We start from the raw sequence: 15,187 nt of genomic DNA on the forward strand, positions 1-15,187 counted from the left end.
TGCTTCTGAACTTTAACCCACTGTTGCAACTGGGGTCATGTGCAGGAGCGATGGGATTCGGGCCCCTGGGACAGCTAACCCAGACTGAGGCGTGATGTCAGCTGCGTGCTCCAACCTGCACACGGGCCCCAGGCTGGCAAGGGATGTCAGCGGCCCAGTGGGTTAGTTCTGGTGTCTTAAAACAGGGTGTGACAGCTGTGGGAAGCGGCGACTCCCTAGACAGGCAAATGTGGTCCAGAGGGAGCCAGGCTCCTCTCCCTAAGACTTTCCTCTTCTCTGGAGGGACAAGTCGCATGGTCTGGGGCAGAAAGCAGGCCGGGCAGTCACACCACTCATTTACCAAACATCTGCGTGCCCTGAGTTTGCACTCTGCTCAGTTTTGGCCTGGAGCGCTGGGCCCTGGGTGATTCTCCTTGTTGCCCAAGCTGTCGGTTTAACAATGGTGTGAATCAGAAGGTGCGATTAGCCAGCGCCCATAAGCTGTAGCACCAGGCATGTTTCAGCTTAACAGAAGCTGAGCGAGTCCCAGCCTCCTGAAAGTCAGGGCTTTACTTCAGGGCTGTGGCCCAGGGCTGGATTTACGTTGCTGCTGCCTTCCAGCCTCTCTTCTTTCTCCATGCTTCCGCCTCAGTACCAGCAGGTCAGGCAGGAGAGGGGCTTTCTTGGAACTTCCTGAGCTTTCAAACCTTGCTGGGGGTGTCAGAGCTGAGAAGGTGGATGTACCCCTGCCAGCGTACCCAGATCTGTCTCAGCATTGCCACGGTGTTTTTAGGGTTAAAGGCATTGAGAGAAGCCGCAGGGCAGCTTCCCTCCCGGCAGGAGCACTTGCGTTCAGAATAACGTCTTTTGACATGACATCTGCAGGTCCTGTGCTCTCTCCTGTTATTCCCATGTGTGCCAGGTTTGTAGCTGTCAGTTTCTACAATCTCAATTGCACAGAACTTTTCATTTTATTTAATTTTACTTTTGTTGGGAGGCTCACGGGGGCAGAAGGAAAGGCACGTGAAGCCTGGCTTCTCTATCCTTATCCAGAGATTTGCTAACATGCTGGGGGCGGGGTGCGGTGGGAGGAGATTTGACAGCCTCAGGCACCTCTGTCTTCAGAGCAAGAAAATGTGGTGCAGAGGGTGGGAGCGAGGCAGAGAGACAGGGAGACCTGGCCTTTGCTTCTGGAACTTGCAGGGCCTTGTTGGAGGGGCTAAGCGTTCTGCAGACAGGTCATATCACAGGTTGCCTTTAACCCTTCCTTGGTTGTGCTTTTCATAAATCTTCATTCCACACCAGCCCGGCCTCCCCTTGCATGTTAGTTGGTGATTGGGGAAAACTGGAGACACCCTCCGGAGATGTAGACGGCAGATGGAGCAGCAGGGAGCCCATCAGGGGAAGCTTTTCCCTAAGCTGCTTGGAACGCCCTCCTTCCTCCTTGCTAACGCGCCCTTCCTCCCCTGATGGAGACACTGAAAACCAGCTACTTTTCCCCTTCCTCGCCCCGAGGAAGAGGCCCTTCTGCTTAGCGCAGGAGGCCGCCCGCTGGCTGCTGCTGCCTAGGCGCTGTGGAAACACGTGGCTGCCACGTAGGCAGTGAGTCAGCATCCCACCTTTCTAAGAGGCCCTGGAACCTGGCAAGGGAGCTCATCACCTCAGGTTAATATTAACCGTCCAGGCAGGTCCAAGGCAAATCCAGGAGGAGGGGCGTGGCATCCTCACGGGCAGACGGACTGGGTGGAGAAGCTGGGAGCCAAGAGTCCTCTTAACCTGGCCTTCAAATCCCCCAGTTTATCCCCTCCTAAACATTAATTTTCTCTCTCCCTACCTCACAGGTATTTACAGCTGCAGCTGTAAATTATTTACTGCAGCTGGCTTGGCCCATGTAGGGGAGGGGCCTGACGGCCACTGTATGCTCATCAATTTTTAGAGGTTAAGAAGAGCTTCCGGGTCAAATCAGGGTTAGAGGTCAAGGTCCACCTATTGATGGCTGTAAGGCCGTGGAAAGGTTATTTTCCAAGCCCTAGTTTCCTCATCTGAGGGAAACAGATATCACAGTACGTACATTTTACACCAGATGACGTGAGTATGGTGTAACATAGGTGGCAGCTATTATCTTTCTTTTTATGAATGGCTGTTTCACTTGACTCTTGCCCCAAGATCTGGCTTTCCTGACACTTTGACCTAGTTGGGGAGAACTTCTCCCCCTAGGAAACCATGAAACCTAGAGATGGAATTTTGCGCACCGTAATGAGCAGCTGAGTTCTGCTCCCCTGGGTGCTGTGGAAGGGGAGTTGACAGATGCACGGAGGTAAGGGGACCCTGTAGAGGATGCCATACTTGGCCGCATTGACTCATCAGAAGTGCTGGAGGGGCTACAAAGAGTCCGTTCACCTGTCGAGGGGATTTCCTTAGTGATCCCGAATCCATTCAGGGCCCAAGATGTCTCGACTGTGGAATGACATCAGGCCTCTGACATTTGGAAGGTGAGTTCAGAACACTTATGCGTGAGCACTCCAGCCTCGGGGGTTTGGACAAAGGGTCATGAAGATGGGCCATGTCACATCTCCTGTCCTTGGAGCCTTATCATCCAGGGACAGATCACCAGTGTCTTGGCCAGATGACTCATGAGAGGAATTTAACTCCTTCTAGGATGGTTCTTGGCCAGCTCCCGGGAAAACAAGAAAAAGAGGAAGATTGGTTTACTCGACCATCATTTACTGAGCACCATCAGATGCAGGCGCATTCAAAGCCATAGAAATGCAGAGCCCTGAGCAACACGGACAAGGTCCTAGTTTCCAGGCAAGTTCATTCCAATGAGGGAGAACATGAAATAAATAAGCTGTTTAAGTACGTAAACAAGGGAACTCAGTGAACAGTGAGCCTGTGAAGATAAAGCACCAGGCAGTGGTTGTCGGACTTGACTGTGCATCAGACCCACCTGGAGGGCCGGTTAAAACAGGAAGCCGGGCCCCGCTCCAGCATTTCAGGTTCAGTGTGTCTGGGGAGGGACCGGAGAATTTGCCTTTCAACAAGTTCTCAGGTGATGCTGAAGCTGCGGGTCCCTGGACCACACTTTGAGAACCACCGACTACGATCCCTGTATCCAGGGATGGGGCAGGGCTAGTTTAGAAACAGAGCTCAGGAAGGTTAGGTCAAAGGCGTGAGGTTGTGTTCCTTTTTAGTTGGCTGGAGTTTCTCTGTTATTCACAGTTATCTTGTGGAAAGGGCAGCTGCAAAGAGAAGGAAAACCTAGTCTCCCTCACTGCTCACTCTACTTTTGTCCCTAGCCAGGTCAGCGTTTGGAGTCCCCCTGCTCTGGGGAGGCAGCCACGCAGTCGGCCTTAAGGATGATGCTACTTTGTGGCCTAGAGTATTCTCATCTCTGTGCTAGTTCACAGGAAGCAGTAGTTTAAAAGCCAGATCTGAGACTCAACATTTCAGAAACATCACTGATACCAAAGAGAAGGTTATTCTTGTTTTAGTTGTAACTAGCCCCAGGGCTCACTGGGCCCTTCTCAACAGTTACCCACTGAGTAGTTGTATTTTTGTAAAACTCTATCTGTTTATGAAATAAAGATAAAAGCCATCACAGATTAAGAGATCATAATTTATCTGAGGGAAAAGGACATTACGTCTTCATCTTTCTATCTTCAGTGTCTAGCAGTGGGTCTGCCCTAATGGTAAGCCATAAATGTTTGTTGATTTCAAACAGTCATTGATCATTTATTCATAACTGGGTGTTATTCTGGGTGCTGGAGACACAATGGCGAAGAAGAGGGACCCAGCCCCTGTCCTCCTGGAGTTCGTGGTCTAAACAGAGGGGGCAGACCAGTCCACAGGTAATTATTGTGTGGAGTGTTGGCTAGGAGAGGGACAGGGTGCTACGAAAACATATAGCTAGGGAGGTCAGGAAGGCTTCCTGGAAGAAGTGACATATAGCATGGGGGATGAGTGGATAACAAGTGGTGCAGATGAGGGACCCCAGCAGAGAGTTTTCCAGATAGGGACGCGGCCTATGCACAGGCCCAGAGGTGAGAGAGAGCGTGGCACATTCCCTGACTGGCATCAGTTAGGACAACTGGGGCCAACAACTCGGCCTGGATCCTGAAGGGGCTTGTAGGGCTGAGCGAGCAGGCAATGTTAGGGGACATTGAGAAAGTGTCTTAGGGATTTCACAGGCTGGTTGTTATTTACACTAAGTGTGAAGGTTCTGACTTATGCCCGGAAAGGAGATGAAGCTCACATGCAGGTTGGGGAGCTTGCTGTGGTGATGATTGGATTCTGTTTTGAGTTGGCTCTGTTTGCAAGTCTTGGTTCCCAGATTTGCACTTCCTCCCACCTGTTGAGCGAGGAGGTCTGGGCAAACCAGTTTGGATCAAGGAGGAGGCTTGTTGCACTCTTCACCATCAGAGAGCATTCTTGGAACAAAAGTGACAGCTCTATTACAATGTGGTTTGGGGAACGATCGTGTCCAAAATGGTTGTTGAAACGTTAAAATATAGTTTTAGTGTCAATGGCTTTTGTCGTGGAGGGGCCCAGAGAGTTCCCTGTGACCTCTGTCTGCCTCCCTGGCGTGTGGGCCCCCACTGATGACTCTGTGACCTGCGGCAAGTCAGTTAGCCTTTTGGAACCTCATTTTTTTATGGTTACAAAATGGAGATAGTCTCTGCCTCTAGGAACGTCCTGGGAATGTTGTGTGTAGAAATGAGATGGTGTTTGTGAAAACACTGGCTCTTGGAGGAAAAGTTCAAATGTCCAGGATGTTGATTGCTAAAGGCATTTAGTTGGTGTGGCAATGACTGCAAGTGCTTACTCTGCGTGTGTGTGTGTGTGTGTGTGTGCGTGCATGTACTTAATGGTTAACTATCGGCCTGGAATCTGTATCTAGTTTATTTCCATGAAAATACTTTCTACGTTTATATAGACATTCTCCTATTTTACTTATGTAGACAATAGTATGTGCAGAAACTTAAGGTTAATAAAACTTCTCAAATATAAAGAGAATGGGCCAAACAAGATTTTTTTCTTTTTCAGTTAATTTTTAATGTGCTTGGAAAAGCTGCAAATTTTCAGATACAAGTTTGTGTTTTGTGTGAGAAGTGCATATCATCTCAAAAACTCTTTGAATCCCTTACCTTCCTTTTTGAAATGTTTTTTCTCCTAATGACTGACATTCTCCTGGGCAGCCAGCTTCCTTCTCCATTAGGTAGCTCCCCTTTGAAGCACTCAGGTCCTGTTTGAACTTGAAGGTTGAGTAACACCCGCTGTCCTGATGGACTCGTTTTCTGGCCAGGCTTCCTCCTGCCACAGCTGATCTGCATTTTCTCCCTTCCACTTTGGCTTTTTTGACCCTAAGAAATACTGAAGATCAGCCTGAAGGTACCTGTAGGTGAGACATATGGAATTTTCTGATTGTTCAAGGTGTTCTATTTCTCAGGCTGACTCACACGTTTGTTTTGCAGACACGAAAGAAACTCTCAGCTCCGACAGACAGAGAGAGATTTTTCATGGGGTTTGTCTTTTTGCCTGCCTGGCTTCCTTCCTCTTTCTCTCCACCGTTTTGAAGAATGGCATGGAAGATGGAGGAATGAACTTCCACCTTAAAACGTGAGCTATGTGCTTGATGTAAGAAAGATGGAAGTTTCTAATTCTAAGCGGCTGATGCCAAGTGCAAATTATAGTTCGTGGCTAAGAAAATAGTTAAGCTCAACTTTTTTTTTTTTTAACCCTGAACTCCAATGTGCAGATTCCTAAAGGGAAGCTAAGTGCCTTTAGTCAATCTTTGGATAAAGCATATTCAAGTCAGCTCCCATTCTTCTGGTAGATGTCTTAAGGATATGTAATTGGAACCAGAGTTTTAAATTTCTGTATTCTCTTCAAATCCAAACTTGGTTTCAAATAGAAGAACGTTGGAGGTTCAATATAATGTAATTTATTTCAGACTATATGAGGTTGGAGCGTTATTTCCTGTTTGAGTGTGTCAGTTTTTGTTTTTTTAAACTTTTTATTAAGATTATGATAGTTTATCAACCTTCTGACATTTCAGTTGTACATTATTGTTAGTCATGTTGTAGGTGCACCACTTCACCCTTTGTGCCCTCCCCCAACCCCTCCTTGCCCCTGGTAACCACCAATCAGTTCTCTTTGTCTCTATGTTTAACTTCCACCTATGAGTGGAGTCACACAGAGTTTGTCTTTCTCTATCTGGCTTATTTCACTTAACATAATACCCTCATGGTCCATCCATGTTGTTGTGAACGGGACGATTTTATCCTTTATGGCTGAGTAGTATTCCATTGTGTATATATATATATATATATACACACACACCATATCTTCTTTATCCAATCATCAGTTGATGGGCATTTGGGTTGCTTCCATGTCTTGGCTATTGTGAATAATGCTGCAATGAACATAGGGTTGCATGGGACTTTTGGGATTGCTGATTTCAAGCTCTTTGGATAGATACCCAGTAGTGGGATGGCTGTGTCATAAGGTATTTCTATTTTTGATTTTTTGAGAAATCCCCATACTGTTTTCCATAGTGGCTACACCAGTTTGCATTCCCACCAACAGTGGATGAGGGTCCCTTTTTCTCCACAACCTTTCCAACATTTGTCACTTTTTGTTTGGATATTTTTGCCATTCTAACAGGTGTAAGGTGATATCTTAGTGTAGTTTTGATTTGCATTTCCCTGATGATCAGCAATGATGAGCATCTTTTCATGTGTCTATTGGCCATCCGTATATCTTCTTCGGAGAAATGTCTGTTCATGTCCCTGAGTGTGTCAATTTTTAAAGGCTGTGTGCCCAGTCTAGAGCGCCAACCTCCTAGTTGGTCTTCTTGATGTTAGTCCTGCTTTCTCTAGGTCATCCTTCAAACTGCTACCATGGCTATATTTCCAAAAAAACAGCTTGTCGTGTGTTTCCCTGACTAATCTTCTTTGGTGGCTCCCTGTGACCGGCTGAATCCGTTCCAGAGTCCTTTGCATGCAGTCCATTCCAACCTCACTTCTGCAGCACCTGCTGCTCGAGCTACAACGTGTCTTTCACCACACCCGCCAAGAATCCCTGCTCCTTCCTTCCTCTTAGCCTTCTGTGCTCAGTTCCAACAGCTTTCCTCTCTGAAGTCCTCTCCGTCTTCCAGATAGGAGATCTCTTGTCTGGGCTTCTGCAGCACTGTGCCTGCATGGTAGCGTTACCATCTTGACTCACAGTTCTTTGTTGATGTCTCCGTGTGCTTTACTAGACTGGCAGATTTGAGGATAAGGACGTGTCTGACTCAACTGGCTGAGGCTCTGGTTCAGAGAATATGATCAATAATTTTGTGTTGAATCAATGAATCAATGAATGCGTTGGGATACGGGAGGATTCACTGATAAATGTGAAAGTGTCTCATTAGAATGGGAGGGGCCTCAGGTACGACTGCCAAAACTTTGAGAAGAATACTTATTGATGTCAGCTGGTGCCTGACCCAATGTGTTTCTGGACTTGAGTCCTTTCAAGGAAGATTTCTTGTTGAAGATGGGTGACTGTGGACTGGAAAGCCCCTCAGTAGGGAGAGTGGGCGGGGAGAGCAATGGAAGGGAGTTTGAAGCATGAAGAAAAGGGGTACCTGGAGCTGTGGGAAGACTTTGGAACACTGTGAGAATATACGGAATTTCGAGATGGAGCTGTCTGATTTTTGTGATTTTAAAAGTCAGACTAGTTACGGGAACTAGAAGATTTTCAGAAAGCAAAAGCTGTCTTCAAGTTATCTAAGGGTGATCAGGCTAGAAGACTATATGATTTTGGTCCTTGTCTTTTTCAGTTTTCCATTAGATTGTTAGCTAATTGAAGTCAAGGGCGATGTTCAAATTTTCCAATCATTTTGGTCATAAGGGTGATGCATGCTTGTAAAAATAATGCACAAATATACGGAATAAGATGAAAGTCCCCTTCGTAGGACTGCCACTAGCCTATAAGGTATGTTTGTGTGAGTTAGAAAAAGGCACTCCTGCCATCTGCCAGAAAATTGTATAACAATAAATATGCAAATCCACAATGTCTACCATATGAATGTCCCATGTTCAGTCTATATAACCACTTGCAGCCACCCTGCCTCTGCATCCCTCCATCAATCCACTGCCTCCTCCACACAGGCACTCTGTTCATATAGAGAAAGAGGAGAATGAAGAGAGCTTTATAGTAATAGGACTATATTTTACATACTGTTGGATTGCTTGTTTTCTTCCCTTGACAATGTATTTTGGGTATAATTTTCTATCAGTTTGTATAAATTTACCTCATTCTTTTTAGTGGCTGCGTGGTATTCCATAGCAGGGCTGTACTGTATTTAACCATTCCCCTATAGAAAGACATTTGGTTTGTGTCTAAATTTTTTTGTTATTACATGCAATGATGTCACACATTCTAAAATGTGGATTCATAGACCAAGATCAAAGGGTACTAAACTTTCACATTTTGGTAGATAATGCTGTCCCCAAAAAGTTTGTCCTGAGTTACACTCCTGTTTCTCCACATCCTTGCCAACAGTTGACATTATCAATCTTTTACATTTTTACCATTTTGAGGGAGAAAAAACGGCACCTCATTTTAATTTTAATTTTCCTGATTACTAGTGAGATTGAGCATTTTTTCATATATTTATCAGCTATTTGTGTTTCTTCTCTGAAATGTATTTATCCTTTGTATTTTTTAAATGGACTTGTTTAATCTTTGCTAGGTATTGCATTGTAATCATTTATTACCTACGGTCTTGCACCACATGACGATGTTTTAGTCAATGATGGACTGCATGTATGATGGTGGTCCCATAAGATTATAATGGAGCTGAGATATTTCTATATACCTAGTGATGCTGTAGCCATCATAAAGTCACAGCACAACACATTACTCATATTTGTGGTGATGCTGGCGTAAACAAACCTGTGCTACCAGTCATATGAAGGTATAGCACGTACGATTACATACTGTACATAATACTTGATAATAAATGACAATGTTACTGGTTATGTATTTACTATACTATACTTTTTATCATTATTTCAGATAATAATCTAAATAAATAATCTTTCTACTTAGTTTACTGTAAAACAGTATGCCGTATTATGCCTGCAGCAACCTCATACATCTCGTGTTTGCCTCATACATGTCGTGTTTACCGTGTCTCTTGATTGCATCGTTTTCTCTTGTGCTTGATTTAATCTCCTGTTGTTTTGTTCATCATGGCCCCTAAGCATACAGAATCCATTACTAATGTTGCCAGTAAGAGGCCATGTCGAGTGATTGACCTGGAAATGAAATTGAAAGTGATTAAGGACTATGAAGGTGGAAAATCAGTGATGGTTATTGCTCACCAGTCAGGCATGTCCCATTCCTGTGAGCACAGCTACAGTCTTGAAGAACAAGAACAAAGCGACAGACACCATTAAAAGATCTGTTTCCTTGAAGACAATGAGACTAACAAAAATTTGAGAAGGGCCTGTATCAGACACGAAGAAACTTCTAATGACCTGGATTGAAGCCTAGACACAGAAGCGTATATCGCTCTCAGCGTCACGATGATCACAGCCAAAGCAAAAGTCTTATTTTGATGTTGAAAGAAAAGGCTGGACCCAACTACGATGTTGAATTACAGATAGCTCTGGGTGGTTTAAATGACTCAAGAATTGTTATTCCTTACATAATGTGAAAGTGAGTGGTGAATTTGCAAGTGCTGATGTGACAGCAGCTGAAGAATTTTTGGAAACTCTCAATAAATTGATTGTGGAAGAAAATTACTTGCCAGAGCAAATATTCAATATGGATGAAACCTCCCTATTCTGGAAATGAATGCCTGAAAGGACTTTCATCCATGAGGAGGCCAAATAAATGCCGGGTTTCAAGGCTTTTAAGGGCAGGATAACAGTCTTGTTTGGGGGCAATGTTGCAGGCTACAAATTGAAACCATTTGTGATCTGACACAGTAAGAACCTCAGGGTCTTCAAGCATATCAATAAACACACACTACCAGTGTACTACAGAAGCAATAAGAAGTCATGGATGACCCAGCTCCTCTTCCAAGATGCCCTCCTGAATTGCTATGTCAGCAAAATGGAGAAGTACTGTGTGGAGAATAACGTACCTTTCAAGATTTTGGTTATTGTTGATAATGCTACTGGACACCCTCCTTTTAGATCTTTAGCCAAATATCAAAGCAGTGTTTCTCCCTCCAAACACCACCTCTTTGGTCCAACCAATGGATCAAGGAGTTAAGGCCTACTACCTGAGGAAGACCTTTGCTCAGGCTATTGGTGCAACTGAGCAAGACACTGAGAGGACACTGCAATTCTGGAAGGATTAAAACACCTATGACTGCATCAAGAAGCTTGCTTGGGTTTGGGATGATGTCACCAAGGAGTGTATGAACGACATCTGGAAGAGGACTCTCAAGCGGTTTGTCCATGACTTCAAAGGATGAAGAGGTTGCGAACATCAACAAGGCTGCGGCTGAGATGGCAAACAACTTTACCCTGGGTGTGGATGAGGATGACACTGAAGAGCTCCGGGAGGTGGTTCCTTAAGGACTGACTAATGAGGAGCTGTTGGAACTAGAACAGGATTGCATAGCTGAAGAAGAGGCAAGAGAAAAGGAAACTTCAGGAGAAGAAAAACAAGAACCCCCCAAGAATATTCACAGTGAAAGTTTAGCAGAAGCTTTTGTAGACCTCAACAAGCTTCTTAAAAAGTTTGAAAACATGGACCCCAACACTGAAAGGTTTTCATTGGTAGAGAGGAATATTCATGGTGTATTATCTGCTTATAAGCAAAGCTATTATTAAAAAAAGAAACAAACCAAGCAAACCACCAGGGACATATTTCTGAAAAGAGTGACCCCTCCTCAAGAGGAGCCTCAGGCAGGTCCTTCAGGAGGCATTCCAGAAGAAGGCATTGTTATCAAAGGAGATGACAGCTCCATGTGTTATTGCCCCTGAAGGCCTTCCAGGGGGACAAGATGTGGAGGTGGACGACAGTGACATTGATGATCCTGACCCTGTGCAGGCCTAGGTTAATGTGTTTGTGTCTTAGTTTTTAACAGAAAAGTTTAAATAGTAAAAAAAAAAAAAATTTTTAAATAGAGAAAAGCTTATAGAATAAAGATATAAAGAAAATATTTTTGTACAACTGTATAATATGTTTGTGTTTTAAGCTGTGTTATTACAAAAGAGCCAAAAAGTTAAAAAAATTAAAAAGTTTATAAAGTAAAAAAATTATAGGAAGCTAAGGTTGATTTATTATTGAAGAAAGAAGCTATTTTTTAATAAATTTCATGCAGCCTAAGTGTACAGCGAGTATAAAGGCTACACTAGGGTACACTAATGTCCCAGGCCTTCCTGTTCACTCACCACTCACTCACTCACTCACCCACAGCAACTTCCTGTGCTGCAGGCTCCATTCCTGGTAAGTGCCCTGTACAGGTGTGCCATTTTTTATCTTTTATATCATATTTTTACTGTACCTTTTCTATGTTTAGATACACAAGTACTTACCATTGTGTTACAATTGCCTGCAGTACTCAGGACAGTAACATGCTGTGCAGGTTTGCAGCCTAGGAGCAATAGGCTAGACCATATAGCCGAGGTGTGTAGTAGGCTAGACCATCTAGGTTTGTGTAAGTACACTCTATGATGTTTGCACAACAACAAAATCACCTGATGCTTTTCTCAGAATGTATCCCCGTTAAGCGATGCATGATTGTGTTTTGTTTTCAATATATACTCAATTCCTGTTGATTATGAATTGGAAATAAATGACAAAGGATGAGTGAGAGATAATGCAGTAAATTAGAAAGATCATAGCATTCTGCAGCAGAAAGGAGCGAAGGAGATTATGTTGTCCAAATGCCTTACTTTACAGATGAGAAAACTAATATCTCAAGAGGCAAAAGATGTCTCATAGCTGGTTAGTGACAGGTCTGGAAATTGATTCTAATTCAAGTGTTTTTCTCCTGCCTGTTGCCCCCTCAGGAGATGGTGTTTGTGACGAATATCATTGGTTATTCTTTTCTGGGCACTGTCTTCCAAGCAAATCTTCTTTAATTGAACAGAAAGCAAATGCAAATCTGGCTATTAGAGGGAGAGTGTGACCTTTATTAGCCACATGGGAATGGCTCTCAAAAGCTCTGTCACCAGGCATAAAGCCAAGCCTGGTTTCTTAGATATATCAAGTGGGTGAAATGAGGAGGTTTTGTGGGAAAAGGGGCATCCTGTGCCAGTGAGGGAAAGGCATTCTTATTTAAGGGGGGGGAGGTGCTGCTAATAGACCCACTGCCCAGCTGTGAAGCTTCTAGTGGCTGTGCATTTTCATTTTCCAATCTTTTCAGAATCTATAGTAAAGTACCAGTAGCAATCATCTAACTCAGAAACTTCCTTCCTACAATACTTAAAAAAATACTCCACTTGATCCAGGGATGTGCTCTCCGATACCCAACGCATTTGGCTTGGAGAGAAAACTGAGTGTGGACCTTCTTTTAAAGAAAGAAAAAGAACGAAGGGTCTGGTGAAGAGTCAGTCAGTCCTCAAGCCGAGTTAGAGACCAAAGCTGGGAACTCCCAGTCCAGGACCTGAGCATGATGACGGAGAGCTTCCTCAGAGCTGGGAAAAGAAGGTGGGGCTGTCGAAGGCAGTGATGGCAACGTTCTGTGCTGTGCGCAGGGTAGGAATCTGAGGTGCGCAAGTTTTCTTGGTTCTCATACAACGTGACAAGGAAGGGAGGCGAGATGGGCAAGACCAGGAATGTTCCCGGGCCTCTTAGCAGTGCTGACCAGGGCGGCCCGGGGCTGTGCTTCCCGCACATATTCGACAGGAATTTGGGAAAGTCAAACAGAGTTATTATCTAAATACTTGTCTGCAGCACTGGGGCTGGAGGCCTCTCTGAATTCTCGGCAGATTCCAGATCCACAATCTCCCTTCCTGAAATCACGTGGCCGATAGACCCATCCCAGAGTCATTCCTTGCTATCATTAAATATCCACTTAGTGCTCATGTTTTCTCAACTATAAGATGGTGATGATGATTACTAATTGGAAGACAGTTTGCTTGTTTGAGTCAGGATCCAAATAAGATTTATGTGTTTAGTGGGATTGGTGGATATACTTGTCTTTTTTAATCTATAGTTTCCTCTTTTTTTTTTTTTTGCCTCTTGCAATTTTTCAATTTTGGGTTGTTTTTGAATGAACTAGTTTATTTTTCTTGTGGAGTTTCCCACGGTCTTAATTTTGCTGATTACTTCCCCAGGGTGTTTATCATGTTGCCCTGTCACCTGTATTTCTGAACCCCTGAGTTGGTGGTGAGGTTTGACCACATACGAGTTTGATTTGTTTTGGCACACCACCTCACCTGGGAAGCAGTTTTGTCACCTCGTCGACCTCACCTGCTCCACTCCCTCTGCTCATTCTGTTTCTGCCCCTCTGGCTTTGAACATTCTAGGTGTGCTCCCTCCGCAGGGCTGTTGCACGGCTGTCCCATATGTTTTTCACCTCCTTCAAGTCTTGGTTCACATATTCTCTTCTTTTTTTTTGGAAGAAGATTAGCCCTGAGCTAACATCCACTGCCAATCCTCCTCTTTTTGCCGAGGAAGATTGGCCCTGAGCTAACATCTGTGCCTATCTTCCTCTATTTTATATGTGGGACACTGCCTCAGCATGGCTTGATAAGTGGTGCATAGGTCTGTGCCCAGGATCTGAACCAGTGAACCCTGGGCTGCCAAAGTGGAACACGTGAACTTAACTGCTATGCCACAGATTCTCTTCTTGATGAGGCCAGCCATGGCCACCTATTGAATATATATATCCTCAGACCAGCACTCCCTTTCATAGAACAGTACCTGACACCTGGTTGTGGTCACTACCTATGCATTGGATGAATTAAAGAAAGGGGAGAACTCTTTCTCCAATTCTTACTCTACCTGTGACGGCAATGGCAATAATAGCAAACACTTACTGAATCCCACTCTGCCAGGTGTGCTATGTGCTAAATGCTTAGCATATTTCATTGTCTTAACAACATTGGGTAGGTCCTGTTCATATCATCCTCATTCTATAAACAAGCGTGGTGGGTAAGGAGGTGTGCTGCCCAGGTCCTCCTTCAAGGAAAGGTTTGTAGCTCTAGTGGTGGGAGTGATGTCAGCAGAGCGCCTCCAGCAGGCAGCCTCTTGTTCAATGTCATGTGTATCCTGGGCTGTCTGCTTCAATGATGGATCCAGGCAGGAATTTAAAGGCTTGGCCACCCGGGCCAAGAAGGTCCAGTCTGATGGACCACATATGCTCCCAATTTCCCCACGGGGTTGGCTGAAGCTTTGTTGCAGTTCAGCTTCTCCCTCTGCCCAATCTTGATTCCTCCACCCTCCCTGTCTGCAGGCATTGATTCCCAATAAATACCCTGCAAGCCAAAGTCCACCTCCGCATCTTCATCCTGGAAACCCCAACTTGTGACACCCAGGAAACGAAAGTTTACAGAGTTAGGTAACCTCCCAAGGTCACAGTCTAGTGGGTGGTAGAGCAGGGATTTCACTGAGCTGTGGTCTCTTTGATGTGATGTGCTGTTTCTAGAAGCACCACACACCTCCCAGAACCCTGAATGTGGGAAGGACCCAGCCCTGTGATTCAGCTCTGTTCTGGTTTTCAGCTGTTTCAGTTAGGCAGCCTATCAACATTTAACACGTTTCTATAGGAAACTGGTTCTTAGTCACAAATGGCGAACTACATGGCATCATAGGAAGACAGCTGTCGATTTCCTCTCCAATAACGAGGAAAAGGTTCCGTGAGGAGCTCAGAGTTGTGACAGCTCAAAGGAGTGCAGTGTTGGCTGGGAGTCAGGGACAGGAAGTGGGCTGAGCTGAGATGAGGGGTGGTAGGGTGCCAGAAGGGCAGGGAGGGGCCTCTCTGTGGAGAACCTGGAAAGCTCGCAGAGGACTCAATCGTTGGGCCACTGGGAGCCTCTGAGCTTCTTATAGAGGGAGTGACCTGATGAGAGTGATGGTTTAGCAAGTTAAGCACGATGCTGGGAGTGGACTGCAGAGGGGAGGACTGTGGGCAGGGAGACAGGCCAGGACAAGAGGGGAGTGGCTGTGGGCTTGGACTGGGCTGGGGACATCAGAGATGCAGAGACAGGAACGAAGTAAAGAGACACCATCAGAGGAAAAACAACATGGCTTTGGA

General features: G+C 45.0%; 1 long non-coding RNA gene across 2 annotated transcripts in view; it reads left to right on the forward strand.

Annotated features, from left to right (window-relative positions):
- The first annotated feature begins 5,163 nt into the window (after nt 1-5,163).
- Nucleotides 5,164-15,187, forward strand: part of LOC124225981 (uncharacterized) — a 63,544-nt gene continuing 53,520 nt past the window's right edge. The window contains exons 1-2 of one of the 2 annotated variants that reach the window (XR_006885170.1): nt 5,164-5,377; nt 5,451-5,595. This is a non-coding gene — a long non-coding RNA (uncharacterized LOC124225981). The remainder of the gene's footprint in view (nt 5,378-5,450; nt 5,596-15,187) is intronic. The other variant, XR_006885169.1, reaches the window with a different exon arrangement.

The sequence above is a fragment of the Equus quagga genome, chromosome 15, assembly GCF_021613505.1.
Source record: "Equus quagga isolate Etosha38 chromosome 15, UCLA_HA_Equagga_1.0, whole genome shotgun sequence".
Taxonomy (NCBI): Eukaryota; Metazoa; Chordata; class Mammalia; order Perissodactyla; family Equidae; genus Equus; species Equus quagga.